This window comes from Cherax quadricarinatus, chromosome 50 (assembly GCF_038502225.1).
Source record: "Cherax quadricarinatus isolate ZL_2023a chromosome 50, ASM3850222v1, whole genome shotgun sequence".
NCBI classification, from domain to species: Eukaryota; Metazoa; Arthropoda; class Malacostraca; order Decapoda; family Parastacidae; genus Cherax; species Cherax quadricarinatus.
In genome coordinates, this window is record NC_091341.1 from 3,671,253 (window position 1) to 3,686,701 (window position 15,449).

The 15,449-nt window shown below is 46.7% G+C and overlaps 1 protein-coding gene across 2 annotated transcripts in view; it reads left to right on the plus strand.

Moving 5' to 3' along the window:
• Positions 1-15,449, plus strand: part of LOC128695333 (protein sax-3) — a 100,959-nt gene that overhangs the window by 2,586 nt on the left and 82,924 nt on the right. For both annotated transcript variants that reach the window (XM_070095406.1, XM_053785833.2), the window contains exon 2: positions 5,962-6,119. The gene's annotated coding sequence lies outside the window, so the exon portion shown is untranslated. The remainder of the gene's footprint in view (positions 1-5,961; positions 6,120-15,449) is intronic.

Sequence of the window (15,449 nt, forward strand, 5' to 3'; positions counted from 1 at the left end):
TGTGTGTGTGTGTGTGTGTGTGTGTGTGTGTGTGTGTGTGTGTGTGTGTGTGTGTGTGTGTGTGTGTGTGTGTGTGTGTGTGTGTGTGTGTGTGTGTGTGTGTGTGTGTGTGTGTGTGTGTGTGTGTGTGTGTGTGTGTGTACTCGCCTAGTTGAGGTTGCAGGGGTCGAGTCCAAGCTCCTGACCCCGCCTCTTCACTGGTCGCTACTAGGTCACTCTCCCTGAACCTTGAGCTTTATCATAACTCTGCTTAAAGCTATGTATGGATCCTGCCTCCACTACATCGCTTCCCAAACTATTCCACTTCCTGACTACTCTGTGACTGAAGAAATACTTCCTAACATCCCTGTGATTCATCTGTGTCTTCAACTTTCAACTGTGTCCCCTTGTTGTTGTGTCCCATCTCTGGAACATCCTGTCTTTGTCCACCTTGTCAATTCCTCTCAGTATTTTGTATGTCGTTATCATGTCCCCCCTATCTCTCCTGTCCTCCAGTGTCGTCAGGTTGATTTCCCTTAACCTCTCCTCGTAGGACATACCTCTTAGCTCTGGGACTAGTCTTGTTGCAAACCTTTGCACTTTAACTAGTTTCTTTACGTGCTTGGCTAGGTGTGGGTTCCAGACTGGTGCCGCATACTCCAATATGGGCCTAACGTACGCGGTGTACAGGGTCCTGAACGATTCCTTATTGAAATGTCGGAATGCTGTTCTGAGGTTTGCTAGGCGCCCATATGCTGCAGCAGTTATTTGGTTGATGTGCGCTTCAGGAGATGTGCCTGGTGTTATACTCACCCCAAGGTCTTTTTCCTTGAGTGAGGTTTGTAGTCTCTGGCCCCCCTAGACTGTACACCATCTGCGGTCTTCTTTGTCCTTCCCCAATCTTCATGACTTTGCACTTGGTGGGGTTGAACTCCAGGAGCCAATTGCTGGACCAGGTCTGCAGGCTGTCCAGATCCCTTTGTAGTTCTGCTTGGTCTTTGATCGAATGAATTCTTCTCATCAACTTCACATCATCTGCAAACAGGGACACTTCGGAGTCTTTTCCTTCCGTCATGTCGTTCACAAATACCAGAAACAGCACTGGTCCTAGGACTGACCCCTGTGGGACCCCGCTGGTCACAGGTGCCCACTCTGACACCTCACCATGTACCATGACTCGCTGCTGTCTTCCTGACAAGTATTCCCTGATCCATTGTAGTGCCTTCCCTGTTATCCCTGCTTGGTCCTCCAGTTTTTGCACTAATCTCTTGTGTGGAACTGTGTCAAATGCCTTCTTGCAGTCCAAGAAAATGTAATCCACCCATCCTTCTCTCTCTTGTCTTACTGCTGTCACCATGTCATAGAGCTCCAGTAGATTTGTGACACAGGATTTCCCGTCCCTGAAACCATGTTGGCTGCTGTTGATGAGATCATTCCTTTCTAGGTGTTCCACCACTCTTCTCCTGATAATCTTCTCCATGACTTTGCATACTATACATGTCAGTGACACTGGTCTGTAGTTTAAAGATTTGGACTACATTTGCTGTCTTCCATGCCTTAGGCAATCTCCCTGTTTCGATAGATGCATTGAATATTGTTAGGGGTACACATAGCACCTCTGCTCCCTCTCTTAGGACCCATGGAGAGATGTTATCCGGCCCCATTGCCTTTGAGGTATCTAGCTCACTCAGAAGCCTCTTCACTTCTTCCTCGGTTGTGTGTACTGTGTCCAGCACTTGGTGGTGTGCCCCCACCTCTCAGTCTTTCTGGAGCCCCTTCTGTCTCCTCTGTGAACACTTCTTTGAATCTCTTGAGTTCCTCACATACTTCACAGTCATTTCTTGTTGTCTCTCCTCCTTCCTTCCTTAGCCTGATTACCTGGTCCTTGACTGTTGTTTTCCTCCTGATGTGGCTGTATAACAGTTTCGGGTCAGTCTTGGCTTTCGCTGCTATGTCGTTTTCATATTGTCGTTGGGCCTCCCTTCTTATCTGTGCATATTCATTTCTGGCTCTACGACTGCTCTCCTTATTCTCCTGGGTCCTTTGCCTTCTATATTTCTTCCAATCCCTAGCACAATTGGTTTTTGCCTCCCTGCACCTTTGGGTGAACGATGGGCTCATCCTGGCTTTTTCATTATTCCTGTTACCCTTGGGTACAAACCTCTCCTCAGCCTCCTTGCACATTGTTGCTACATATTCTATCATCTCATTAACTGGCTTCCCTGCCAGTTCTCTGTCCCACTGAACCTCATTCAGGAAGTTCCTCATTCCCGTGTAGTCCCCTCTCTTGTAGTTTGGCTTCATTCGTCCTGGCCTTCCTGCTTCCCCCTCCACTTGTAGCTCTACTGTGTATTCGAAGCTTAAAACCACATAATCGCTGGCCCCAAGGGGTCTTTCGTATGTGATGTCCTCAATATCTGCACTACTCAAGGTGAATATGAAGTCCAGTCTTGCTGGTTCATCCTCTCCTCTCCTCTCTTGTAGTGTCCCTTACGTGTTGGTACATGAAGTTTTCCAGTACCACCTCCATCATCTTAGCCCTCCATGTATCTTGGCCCCCATGTGGCTCCAAGTTCTCCCAATCGATCTCCTTGTGGTTAAAGTCACCCATGATCAGGAGCTTTGCCCTGCATGCATGAGCTCTTCTGACCACTGCAGCCAGTGTGTCAACCATCGCTCTATTGCTCTCGTCATACTCTTGCCTTGGCCTCCTGCTGTTCTGTGGTGGGTTATACATCACTGCAATTACCACCTTGGGACCTCCAGAGTGAAGCGTTCCCACTATGTAATCACTTGCTTCTCCGCTGTCTCTCTCCAGCTCATCAAAATTCCATCGGTTTTTGATCAGCAATGCCAGTCCTCCACCCCCACTGTTCCCTCTGTCTTTCCTGAGGATATGGTATCCCGTTGGAAAGATGGCATCTGTTATCATACCTGTAAGCTTGGTTTCTGTGAGAGCTATGATGTCTGGTGATGCCTCTTTTGCTCTTTCGTGCCACTCCTCCCACTTATTTGTTATTCCATCAGCGTTTGTGTACCATACCTTCAGTTTCCTTTCTAACACTGTGGTTTGGGGGGCCTGTGAGGGTGGGAGACTTGGTAGCGTACTGTGGGATTCTATAGCTGGGTGTTGGGTGGAAGCTGTGGGTATGGATTGTAGTTTGTGTTGGGATGGTGTGATAGGTTGTGGGGTTCTGGGGATAGTTGTGTGTGTGTTTGCCCTTGCTGCTATGTTCTGCTCTGATTGACCTCTGCTGGTTCCATACTTGTCTCCTTTCCTAGCTCCTTTCGCTTTCTTGTCCTCTCCCTCAGCTGCTGTCGTTCTGTTTGTCTCTGTCTAGGAACACCCTCTTGTACTCTTCCGAGTATTTCAACCGTGGTTTCTTTTGGAGGATCCTGTTCCGCACTGTTTCTGTCCTGAGAATCAGCTTGATCGGTCGTTTTCTCCCCTTCAAGTACCCCCCTATTCTCCTAAAATTTACAATCTCGTCCATGTCTTCTCCACCTATTTCCCTGATGATTTTCTCAGTCTCTTTCTGCCTGCCGTCTTTCAGTGTGTGTCCTTTCATCTCTCTCCTGAAGCCCATGGATAAACACTGATTTTGCCCTTTCCTCCTCCCACTGCCTCTCCCTCTGTGACTCTGGTTCCTGTCTGTACGTGGTCATTTTCTCCCTTGATTTTTCCAGTGGCTCTTGGTAGTATGGTTGTGCCTCTGCATTCGACCTATCACCCTCTCTACCTGCACCCAGCTGCTCTTCCCTTTCACTCCTTGGCCCTTCTTGGCAGGTTATGACCTTAGCATAATTCATATCTCCTTCCTTCCTGTTCGGCCTCTCCTTCCTTCCTGTTCGGCCTCTCAGCTTCATATGCTGTGTCTTCTCTGGTCACTGACCCTGTAACTTGCCTCAGCCTGTTTACCTCATCTTCTAGGACCCTTATCCTGGCTACTGCAATTTCGACATGTACCTCCCAATTGTTTGTGTGTGTGTGTGTACTCAACTGTGATTGCAAGGGTCGAGTCTCAGCTCCTGGTTCCGCCTTATCACTTCACCGTGTAGGTCTACCTACCTACTTGCTGACCACTCTAAGGCTAAAGAAGTATTTCCTGACATCCCTTTAACTCGTGTATTAAAACCTTCAGCTGTGTCCTCGTGTACCTGAGACCCTCCTCAATTACAGACTCTCCATATCAACCCTGTTAATTCCTCTCAGTATTTTGTACGTCATAATCATGAAACTTTTGGTCGTTCTGTTTTCTGATATCAAGTTTAGCTCCTTTAGCTCTCCTAGTTTATACCCTTCAGCTTTGTGACTAACCTCGTAGCAAACCTTTGCAGTTTTTTTTCAGTTTACATGCTTTACCAGATGCGGGTTTCACGCTGGCGCTGCATACTCCAAGATGGGCCTGATACATGCTATGTATGGGGTGGTGAATGCCTCTTGCTGAAGTTCCTAAAAACTACTTAAATTTGACTGTCTAACTTTTGTTGCAACAGTTATTTCCTTGAGGTGTGCCTCACGCGAAATTCTTGAGACTATGCCCACTCCAAGGTTCTCTTTAAGGGAGGTTTGCAGCCTCTGTTCCCCAAGCCTACACTGTTTCCGATTGTCTTTGCCCTCGGCAAGCCAGTCCTGCAGCTTTTCCTGATGCATTTGTAGTCTTTCTTGGTCTGCTGCTTTTTCTATTTTCATTAATTTCATATCTGCGAACTGGGACACTTCTATCTCCTCTATGTCATTTGTAAACACTAGAAACAGCAATGGTCCAAGTACTGACCCTTGTGGAACCGTACATGTCACACACACCCATTCCGACACTTCCTCCTGGATAATAACTCGTTTCCTACCTGTTAAGTATTCCTTCATCTGCTGTAGTGCTTTCATTGTTATTCCTGCCTGCTCCTTTAGCTTTTGTCCCAGTCTCTTGTCGGGTACTGTATCAACCGTTTTCTTACAGTCCAGAATTTGCGGTCCACCCATCCTTCTCTCTCCCGCGCAACTTTAGTTAACTGGTCAGAAAGCTCTAGGAAATTTGTGAGACAGGATTTACTACAACACTAAGTGTTAGGGGCTCAAGACTGTTCAGTTGTCTCCCAGCATACATAAGGGGGATTACCAATACACCTCTGGCTGTCTTCAAGGAGGAGCTGGACATGCTCCTAAAGTTCAGTACCTGGCCAGCCGGGCTGTGGTTCCTACGTCGGTTTACGTGCAGTAACAGCTTGGTTGATAAGGCCCTGATCCACCATGAGGTCTGGTCACGGATCGTGCCACGGGGGCGTTGACCCCGAAACCCCCTCCAGGTATAATCCAGGTATCTCAAAAACTGGGCTGGTTGCTGTTTATGAATCTGCTATTTTCTAGGTGCTTCACTATTCTGATAATCGTCTCCATTACCTTGTGCAACCGCATGTTAGTGACACCGGCCTATAGTTCAGTATACTTGGAGAGGGTTTCGGGGGTCAACGCCCCCGCGGCCCGGTCTGCGACCAGTGCCACCTGTCTTCCCCCCACCAATTTTTGAATACTGAGACTACTACACTCGCTGTTTTCCAGATCACGAGCAGCTGCCTCATTTCGGTTGACTTATTGTAGATCGCTGGTTCACGCAGTTCCTCTGCTTCATCTCACAGAATACACACACACAAATGTCTGGTCCCACTGTTCAGTAGTTTCTTCACGTCACCTCACGTTGGTGTATTGTGTCCAATACTCGTTGGTGCACTCTCCCACTTTGAAAATGTTCCTGATTACACTGTGTGTGTTTATATATATTAATAACACACACAAACACGCACACTCTGAAGGGCTCTTCATTCAAGGTATTTGAGCTATACTCCCCATTTTAAATAAAGCTTGATTATTTTCAATTCTTCCAGGCGCTGTATGATGTCTACTGGTTTAGCGGTCCTCCATGAATGTCACAATAATAATCATAGTAAATAAATAAATAAATATATAATAATGTTTCTGTTTGTCAGCTTGCACAAGGGTCGCCATGTGCAGCTGGACACAGGTGGTCTCTTCTTCCTGAAGGTGCTTCACTCTAAGAAAGACAACGATGCTGGAGTCTACTGGTGCGTCGCCTCCAACTCCATCGGCAAGGTCACCAGCAGGAACGCCACGCTCGAGATCGCTGGTGAGTTACCATCCTTCCCGTTATGTTAAAAATGGTATAAATACCGAGAACTGGAAGATTAAGTAAGACACATGTGCAACAGTTGGGTATCTTTATTGATGAAACGTTTCGCCTACACAGTAGGCTTCTTCAGCCAAATAACGAGACAGTAGAAGTAATGATGATATAATCAGTCCATCAAATGTGGAGAAAAAGTATTTGAGGTGGTCAGTCCCTCAGCCTGGAGAAGAGTTCAGCTCCATGGTCTGGAACATCGTTCCAGACCATGCTGAGGGACTGACCACCTCAAATACTTCTTCTCTAAGTTTGATGGACTGATCACATCTTTACTTTCCTACTTTTACTCCGTCTGTATTTGACTGAAGAAGCCTATTGTGTAGGCGAATCGTTTCATCAATAAAGACCCCCAACTGATGTACATGTATCTTAAGCGTCATCTTCTGATTGTACTATATTTCTGTCTACTACGTCACGGGATGTCATGATAATGGAAAGTGGGGTAGGGAGGTGGGGGGTTAGTAAGAAACGTGTGTTCGTTGTCGATAATCGAACACGAGAGATACCGTACACTTCTATCAGGTTAAGTACCAGTGGAGCCACCCATAACCGTTCCTGGTCACCCACTGAGATTCACCACCCACTGAGGTTCACAATCACCCACTTATAATACCTACAGTACATTAGTTGATCTTTTCTGAGGTTTATCACAAACTGACAGACTTAGGAACCTGAGTCTTTTAATTTGTACACATGTTTTAAAATTACGTTTATGTACACATGATTTAAAGTTGCATTCATGTACACATGCTTTAAAGTTACTTTCGCCATGTGTACGCGTCAAGCCCATGCGTCGGTTCATCCAAGCATGAGTACAGTGGACGCTGGATGAAGTGACAGAGGCAAACACTATACAAAGTTTCAAGAATGAGTATGATCAGATCCTGATATGAATAAAGATGTTCAGTAAGCAGCAGTACCAGGAGCTATGACTCGGTCTCTACAATCAAATGTATTTCGGACCAAACCTACAAGTTTCCAAGCGTCGATTGCAATGTACCTTTTTAATATTCCTTGGATCGTAGGCGAGAAGTGTACATTATAATCTACATCTCAAGAACTCGAGTAGGATTGGTCTTGAATCTGCACACGCAAATCACTGAAGTAAACTTGGCAGACGGTACATTGAATACAGTGAGGGGAAACCTCAGTAAATGTGAAGGGACCAAGACTTTTCAGCGTTTTCCCTTCATATACAAAGGAAATAACCAGCAGACCCCTGGTTATCTTCAAGAAGTTACAGGCCAGGTTTCTTAGGTCAATCCCTGATCATCTGGGCTGTAGTGCTTATGTTAAACTTCGTTCAGCTAGCACCAACAGACTCGTTGATCAGGCCATCCACCGCAAAGCCTGGTCTGGGAACGGGGGGCGTTGGCTTCCGGAACACATTCTAGGTAGACTCCAGGTAGATAGGTAGCCTCTAGGTAAATAGGTAGAAACCAGGTAGATACGTAGATCATAAGTACGTAGATAGGTAGACCCCCAAATAGATAGATTTCAGGTAGATAGGTAGACCCTAGGTAGATAATTTGACCCAGGTAGATAAGAGTACAACTGGGTGATGCTTAATTCAATCTTACTACCAGCCCTCTAGGAACTCAGATTGGCGCTTTACGGCTCGAAATCGCGTTCAAATTGAGTATGGGCTTTGAGGGCGTGTTGGAGTGGGCGTGGCTTGGGAACGTGGGCTCGTGGGCGTAGGAAGGTGTGGGCATTAGCTGTTTGTTATGGTGATGGCGTCTTCAGCCCTACACAGCGCCACTTTAACATACATCTTGTTGATGACCTCGTCTTGAGGAAGCAAGACTGGTGGTAGTAGTGGCTAGGCTGATGGGTGGGGGAACTGGTAGTAGTATGTTAATGAGTGGAGGAACTGACAGTAGTAGGCTAATGGGTGGGGGAACTGGTAGTAATAGGTTAATGGGTTGGGTACGGGTGGTGGTAGTGGGTAGGTTAAGGAGTGTATAAGGTATTGTATACCATTTTGATATTCACAGTGTATAAGGGTGATGGTAGTGGTAGGCTTTAATGAGTGTATAAAGGTGATAGTGGTGGGTAGGTTAATGGGTGGGCATGGATTGGGAGTCCGGGTAGGTAGTAAGTAGGTTCGTCAGACGGTACACGGTACTGCCTTTGAAAAGTAGGTGCAGTGAGGTACCTGGGTATAAAAAGCTCTAAACTTCTCAACGCTCTTCGTGCATCATATTCTTGATGGTATACAGTACCGACAAGTTAAAGAATAAGACATGTGCAACATTTCGGTATCTTCATTGCCGAAACGTTTCCCCCATCACAACAGGCTTCTTCAGTCGAATATAACACTTGAGGCATTAGTAGCAGTTTTGGCGTTATCAGTACGTTATCCTTGGTAGGTAGAAGTCGCTTCAATCCTAGAGGATAGGCATGTCGCTAGACCTTAAATACGAGACTAGAAGCGAGGTGAAACAGCTGGAGGTGGCATCACAGGTGAGGATGGCCCACTAGTGGAAGTAGGTCGTGCCAGATAGTTTGACATGACATACCTCCATAACAAGACGTACTTCTTCCGCCCTCTAAGCATTAAGAGGCCACTCAGGGAAGGCTCCTTGTTGCCGGAGGGGCTCTTGATGTCAGAATCTGGACCTCCCCTTCCATTAATCGAAGCTGGTTGCTTAGCATTACCCCCCCCCCCAGGTGCTGTGGGAGTTCATCAACCTACTTTCATGTACTCACGTTTGTTCGTTTCTCATGTAAAGTCTTAGTTTATTGTACTCTTTGTTAACAAGAAGATTCTTTTATTTCAAGCTTTGATAACTATATGTGAATCACGCAGATGTTTAAATCTGATTGATTCAAATTGAGGGCAATTGCTGCTTAGAGACGTTTCGCTCACTAAGAGCTTCTTCAGTACAATGAAGTGGCTCTTGGTGCACGAGACGTCTACTACATAGTTCTCCATACGTTGCTTTTGCGAAATAAATGTTGTGCTGCACGTTGTAACACCAGCGTGTATCACAGTAACACAAGGTGGATGGCCTGATGAACTAGGCTGTTGGTGCTAGCACCTCGCGGTCCAACGTATCCACCACGTGAGGAATTTATCCAGATCCCTCTTGGAGAGAGCTGGAGGTCTGTTGGTAATACCCCTTGTATATATGAAGGGATTGTGTTGATTCTTGTTCCCCTTACACTTACTAAACCTTTTGAGTTGTTTTGGGCAACTAGTGGTGAGTGTTGATCCTGCTCCAGGTAGGTGAACGGAACTACTGGCAGCCAGGCTTCTCACACACATCTAGTATACTCTACGAGAACAATATAAAATGTACTTCTCTGTGTCAAGGTTAAATATTTGTTTACTAAAACGTACAAAAACTGGTCCTTTTTTTTTAAATATTTTTCCATGCTGCTATTACGTTAGGTTACACAAATAACCCGCAAATAGGAGAGCGAAACTTATGACTACGTTTCTATCTGTCGTCATAAGTCTCATTCTGTGTGCTCGTTATTGTCTTGTTCCAGTCACGATATTGTTCTTCCTTATTCTTTAGAGATACGTTAAATTTAACGTATCTCTGAAGAATAATAGCTAGCTGCCATTTGGTCATAATAAATTAGCAAGAACCAGAGGGAACAACATGATAATAGAAGCCAATTAGAACTACGGCGAGACTTTCATAGAACAAGTAAAATACAATACAGGCAGTGAAAGACCTAAGTCATATTAAGAATCATTTTCGAAAGCTACAGCAAGGTCATAGAAAGGAATTAAGAAGCAACAGGAGTCATTGTCTCGCAGCTGAAGGAAGTGACAGGGGCACTCCCTTCTCTCTCTCTGTGACCCGTCTATCATAATTTGTTGTATTTGGACAGCCAGAGATCACAGAAACACCAGCTATACGAAGTTAAGTCTCCGCAAGACCAACCCCAGCAAGACCAACCACAGCAAGACCAACCCTAGCAAGACCATCCCCAGCAAGACCATCCCCAGCAAGACCATCCCCAGCAAGACCATCCCCAGCAAGACCATCCCCAGCAAGGCCAATCCCAGCAAGGCCAACCCCCAGCAACACCATCCCCAGCAACACTATCCCCAGCAAGACCAACCCTAGCAAGGCCAATCCCAGCAAGGCCAACCCCCAGCAACACCATCCCCAGCAAGACCAACCCTAGCAAGACCATCCCCAGCAAGACCATCCCCAGCAAGACCATCCCCAGCAAGACCATCCCCAGCAAGACCATCCCCAGCAAGACCATCCCCAGCAAGACCATCCCCAGCAAGACCAACCCTAGCAAGACCATCCCCAGCAAGACCATCCCCAGCAAGACCATCCCCAGCAAGACCATCCCCAGCAAGGCCAATCCCAGCAAGGCCAACCCCCAGCAAGACCAACCCTAGCAAGGCCAATCCCAGCAAGGCCAACCCCCAGCAAGACCATCCCCAGCAAGACCAACCCTAGCAAGGCCAATCCCAGCAAGACCATCCCCAGCAAGACCATCCCCAGCAAGACCATCCCCAGCAAGACCATCCCCAGCAAGACCATCCCCAGCAAGGCCAATCCCAGCAAGGCCAACCCCCAGCAAGACCATCCCCAGCAAGGCCAATCCCAGCAAGACCACCCCTAGCAAGGCCAATCCCTGCAAGACCAACCACAGCAAGACCATCCCCAGCAAGACCATCCCCAGCAAGGCCAATCCCAGCAAGACCAACCCCCAGCAAGACCATCCCCAGCAAGACCAACCCTAGCAAGGCCAATCCCTGCAAGACCAACCACAGCAAGACCATCCCCCAGCAAGACCATCCCCAGCAAGACCATCCCCAGCAAGACCATCCCCAGCAAGACCATCCCCAGCAAGACCATCCCCAGCAAGACCATCCCCAGCAAGACCAACCCTAGCAAGGCCAATCCCAGCAAGGCCAACCCCCAGCAAGACCAACCACAGCAGAACTAATCTCCGCGAGACCAGCCACACACATTGTTGATGGAAAAAGGCGCCGCGAAGATGGAAAATAATGTGATGGACAAGTTGGGGAGAAAATAATTTTTTGAAGTCTTCCACTCAAGAGGAAGCACTAAAGAGCACCAGCTCTACGGTACTTGCTCAAGTAGTTTCTTGAGGATGAGGGAGGCAGCCCATTCTTGCCCCATGAGGCTGCTACCAATGAGAAAAAGGAAGAAAGAGGTTTAGTAAGAGGCATGTATGAGGGGAGATGTGGAAGGGGAAAGGTTTTCAGGTGATGAGTGAGCGAGGGAAGACGGAGGAGTTATCATGGTCTTAGGTTAAAAAAAAAAAAACACAGACTAGGTGGAATGGGGTTTAAATAAGATTGAGAGGGGTTTAAAATGAGATTAAGAGGGGTTTTAAGTAGTGTTAGACATACACGTGAACCGAGAAGTCGAGTCAGTTGTTACTGAAAGATAGAGACAGCGGGTCCAGAAGTCACAGTGGTCCGGTTATTGAGGCAGAGAGGCGGGTCCAGGAGTCACAGTGGTCCGGTTATTGAGGCAGAGAGGTGGGTCCAGGAGTCACAGTGGTCCGGTTATTGAGGCAGAGAGGTGGGTCCAGGAGTCACAGTGGTCCGGTTATTGAGGCAGAGAGGCGGGTCCAGGAGTCACAGTGGTCCGGTTATTGAGGCAGAGAGGCGGGTCCAGAAGTCACAGTGGTTCGGTTATTGAGGCAGAGAGGTGGGTCCAGGAGTCACAGTGGTCCGGTTATTGAGGCAGAGAGGTGGGTCCAGGAGTCACAGTGGTTCGGTTATTGAGGCAGAGAGGTGGGTCCAGGAGTCACAGTGGTCCGGTTATTGAGGCAGAGAGGTGGGTCCAGAAGTCACAGTGGTTCGGTTATTGAGGCAGAGAGGTGGGTCCAGGAGTCACAGTGGTCCGGTTATTGAGGCAGAGAGGTGGGTCCAGGAGTCACAGTGGTCCGGTTATTGAGGCAGAGAGGCGGGTCCAGGAGTCACAGTGGTCCGGTTATTGAGGCAGAGAGGCGGGTCCAGAAGTCACAGTGGTTCGGTTATTGAGGCAGAGAGGTGGGTCCAGGAGTCACAGTGGTCCGGTTATTGAGGCAGAGAGGTGGGTCCAGGAGTCACAGTGGTTCGGTTATTGAGGCAGAGAGGTGGGTCCAGGAGTCACAGTGGTCCGGTTATTGAGGCAGAGAGGTGGGTCCAGAAGTCACAGTGGTTCGGTTATTGAGGCAGAGAGGTGGGTCCAGGAGTCACAGTGGTCCGGTTATTGAGGCAGAGAGGTGGGTCCAGGAGTCACAGTGGTCCGGTTATTGAGGCAGAGAGGTGGGTCCAGGAGTCACAGTGGTCCGGTTATTGAGGCAGAGAGGCGGGTCCAGGAGTCACAGTGGTCCGGTTATTGAGGCAGAGAGGCGGGTCCAGAAGTCACAGTGGTTCGGTTACTGAGGCAGAGAGGCGGGTCCAGAAGTCACAGTGGTTCGGTTACTGAGGCAGAGAGGCGGGTCCAGAAGTCACAGTGGTCCGGTTATTGAGGCAGAGAGAAATGTTTTCAACAACAGTAACCAAAACTATTAATCACTACGACGTGTGGAGTATACACGCCTGTGACAGGTTTCGAGTTTTTCCTAAAACCGCCCCCCCCCCTCCCACGCCCCACAACCTGGCCAAGGGCAGAAACAGGATCATATAAAAGTTAAGATAAATTGTTACATAGAAGTACACCAATATAAATTTCAAATTTCTACAAAACTTATTTGAAAACACCCTAAAACAAACTCAAAGCGTATACTTACACTATAATGTTAGTGAACTTCAACACAAGTTCCACAGGGAATGATATGGCATGTCCCATTAACTGTACGAATTTACACGAGACAAGTTGAGCGAGAGAAAAATATGACAGTACAAGTATAATAGTATATGTTGTGTATTCATCAGGGAGAACAACACCGAGATTGATGCTTGTCAGGTATCTAAAGGCACTTGATGATTATTTTTATCAGGTGTCTAAAAACCACTTGATGAGGGTGTTTGTCAGGTGTCTAAAGACACTTGATGGTGTTTGTCATGTAATAATACATGACAGTGGAGTAGCTGGTAAAACAACTTATCCTTACTTTACTATTGCCATTTCATCACAAAGTTCCCAACGTCACTTTCTTAACGCTTTCTATAAACCTACAGATGTTGTTGTTTACAAGTAAACTTAACATAGGTTACACTAATTTACCAAACTTATAAAATCGTGTATGTAACCACAAATGTGAAGATTAAAACAGGAAATTTGCAAATCTGCAGGATTATCACCGACGGACGAGGAATACCTCGAGGGATACTTTCCAAGGGGACGATATGATAAATGGTTTAAAAAACCGACAAGTTGAAGATTGAGACACTTATGCAACATATGGGAATCTTTATTGAGGAAACGTTTCGCCACACAGTGGCTTCATCAGTCCACTACAAATCAGAAGGGTGTTAGAAGAGTAGTAGTTTGAGGTAATCACTCCCTCAGCCTGGAGTCGATGTGATGTGTTCAGTCCATCAATCCATCATACAAATCAGTCCAATACTGATTTGTATTGGATTGATGAAGCCACTGTGGCGCGAAACGTTTCCTCAACAAAGATTCCCATATGGGACGAGGATATGTTGCATGAGCCTTATCATTTGCTCGACTGTGAATTCATCTAAAACGTACTTCAAGGCTGACAGACTGAACACGTGTTTACCTCTTCCCAGCTTCTTCTGTCTGCAACATCTTTCACTCTGTATTTGACTGAAACATCCTACTGAGCAGGCGAAACGTTTCGAGGTTAAGAGGTTGCAGGTCCATTGCGGTCATAGACACATCGAATTGCATAGGAGAGCCTCGCAGATGGTGAAAGGTACGTAAGGGACATTCACAGCCATTAAACAAGAAATCATTTAAATTTATTGCTGCTAGAGTTGTCTGGTGGTAAAGAGATGTTAGGAAGACATTATGGAAATAGAGGCGTGTGGTTTGGGCGAGAGGTGGGTGAGGGTAGGGGTTTTTTGGGGGAAAGGTCTAAGGAACTGGTTTAGTGGTGTAGAGGAGAGGATGTGTGTAGAGACTGAAGGTGAGGGACTGGCGGGAAGAAAGGGAAAGGGAAATGATTTAGTGCCCAACAGTGTAATACTTCCAGCAGGCAAGACTAGTGCAAATTAACACGGAATATGATATTCAATCAGGTACTGGAGTCGTCTTACACAGGATATGACATTCCATCAGGTACTGGAGTTTTCTAACACAATTTTACCTGGATGCTACCCAGAACAGTTGGGTACCCCATTTTGCAGCATTGCTTGGATCGTCCCTTTAGCCAGAGAAAAGATCCAGTTTATGAAGGTGTCTCGTATTTTAAGTCATTTGTTTTCTCAGAGGAGTCGTACACTGATTCTTATAGAGACAAGCACCTGCTCACTTGTAGTGGCTACTAACGAGGTTCGGTATTTTTCTGCATCTACGATCTTCAACCTTAGTATGTATAACGTGATTTTGTACTACCTCAGTGTTCTTACATAATCGTGAAGCGTTCCGCTTTTTTTTTTCTTCCAAAGAACATAAGACAAAGGTCACGACAGTCAGGAGGATGACGGGGTGGGTGATGAGAAACTTCAAATCAAGGGAAATAATGCCAGTGGTAACACTTTTCAAATCGATTGTGCTTCCTCATTTGAAATATTGCTCAGTGTTGACTGCCCCGCTCAGGGCAGGAGAAATATCAAAGTTGGAACAAATACAGAGATCGTTTACAGCCTGCAATGAGCCAGTAAAGCATTTAAATTACTAGGAACGCCTTTAATTCATAAATATGTACTTACTAGAGTGGAGGAGAGAGAGATGCGTGATAGTATATGCCTGTAAAGTGCTCGAGAGCCTTGTCCCAAATCTGTACGCTGCTGTAACAACATGCTGGAGCGAGAGAGGTGGGAGGAAGTGCAAAATAAACCCAGTGAAAAGTAGGGGTGCAGTGGGCACAATAAGGAAAAACTGTCCACATCCGTGGCCGCAGACTATTCAAAATTTTACCGGACAATAGAAACTCTGCTGGGACAAGTTTACAGGTCTTCAAGAGGAAACTGGACAACTGTCTTTACCAAGTACCAGATCAACCAGGCTATGATGGATATTTGGCACAGCGGGTCACCAGCAGCAAGAGCCTAATTGACCAGGCTAGCATCAGACGAGCCTGACCCATGGCCGGAATAGAAAGACTCCCGAACTCATCAAAGGTATTGTTGATGTTTCTGCTTTTGTTACGGGCTACTACAGCTTATCCCGTGTGACCTATATTCTCCTTGTTTGTAAT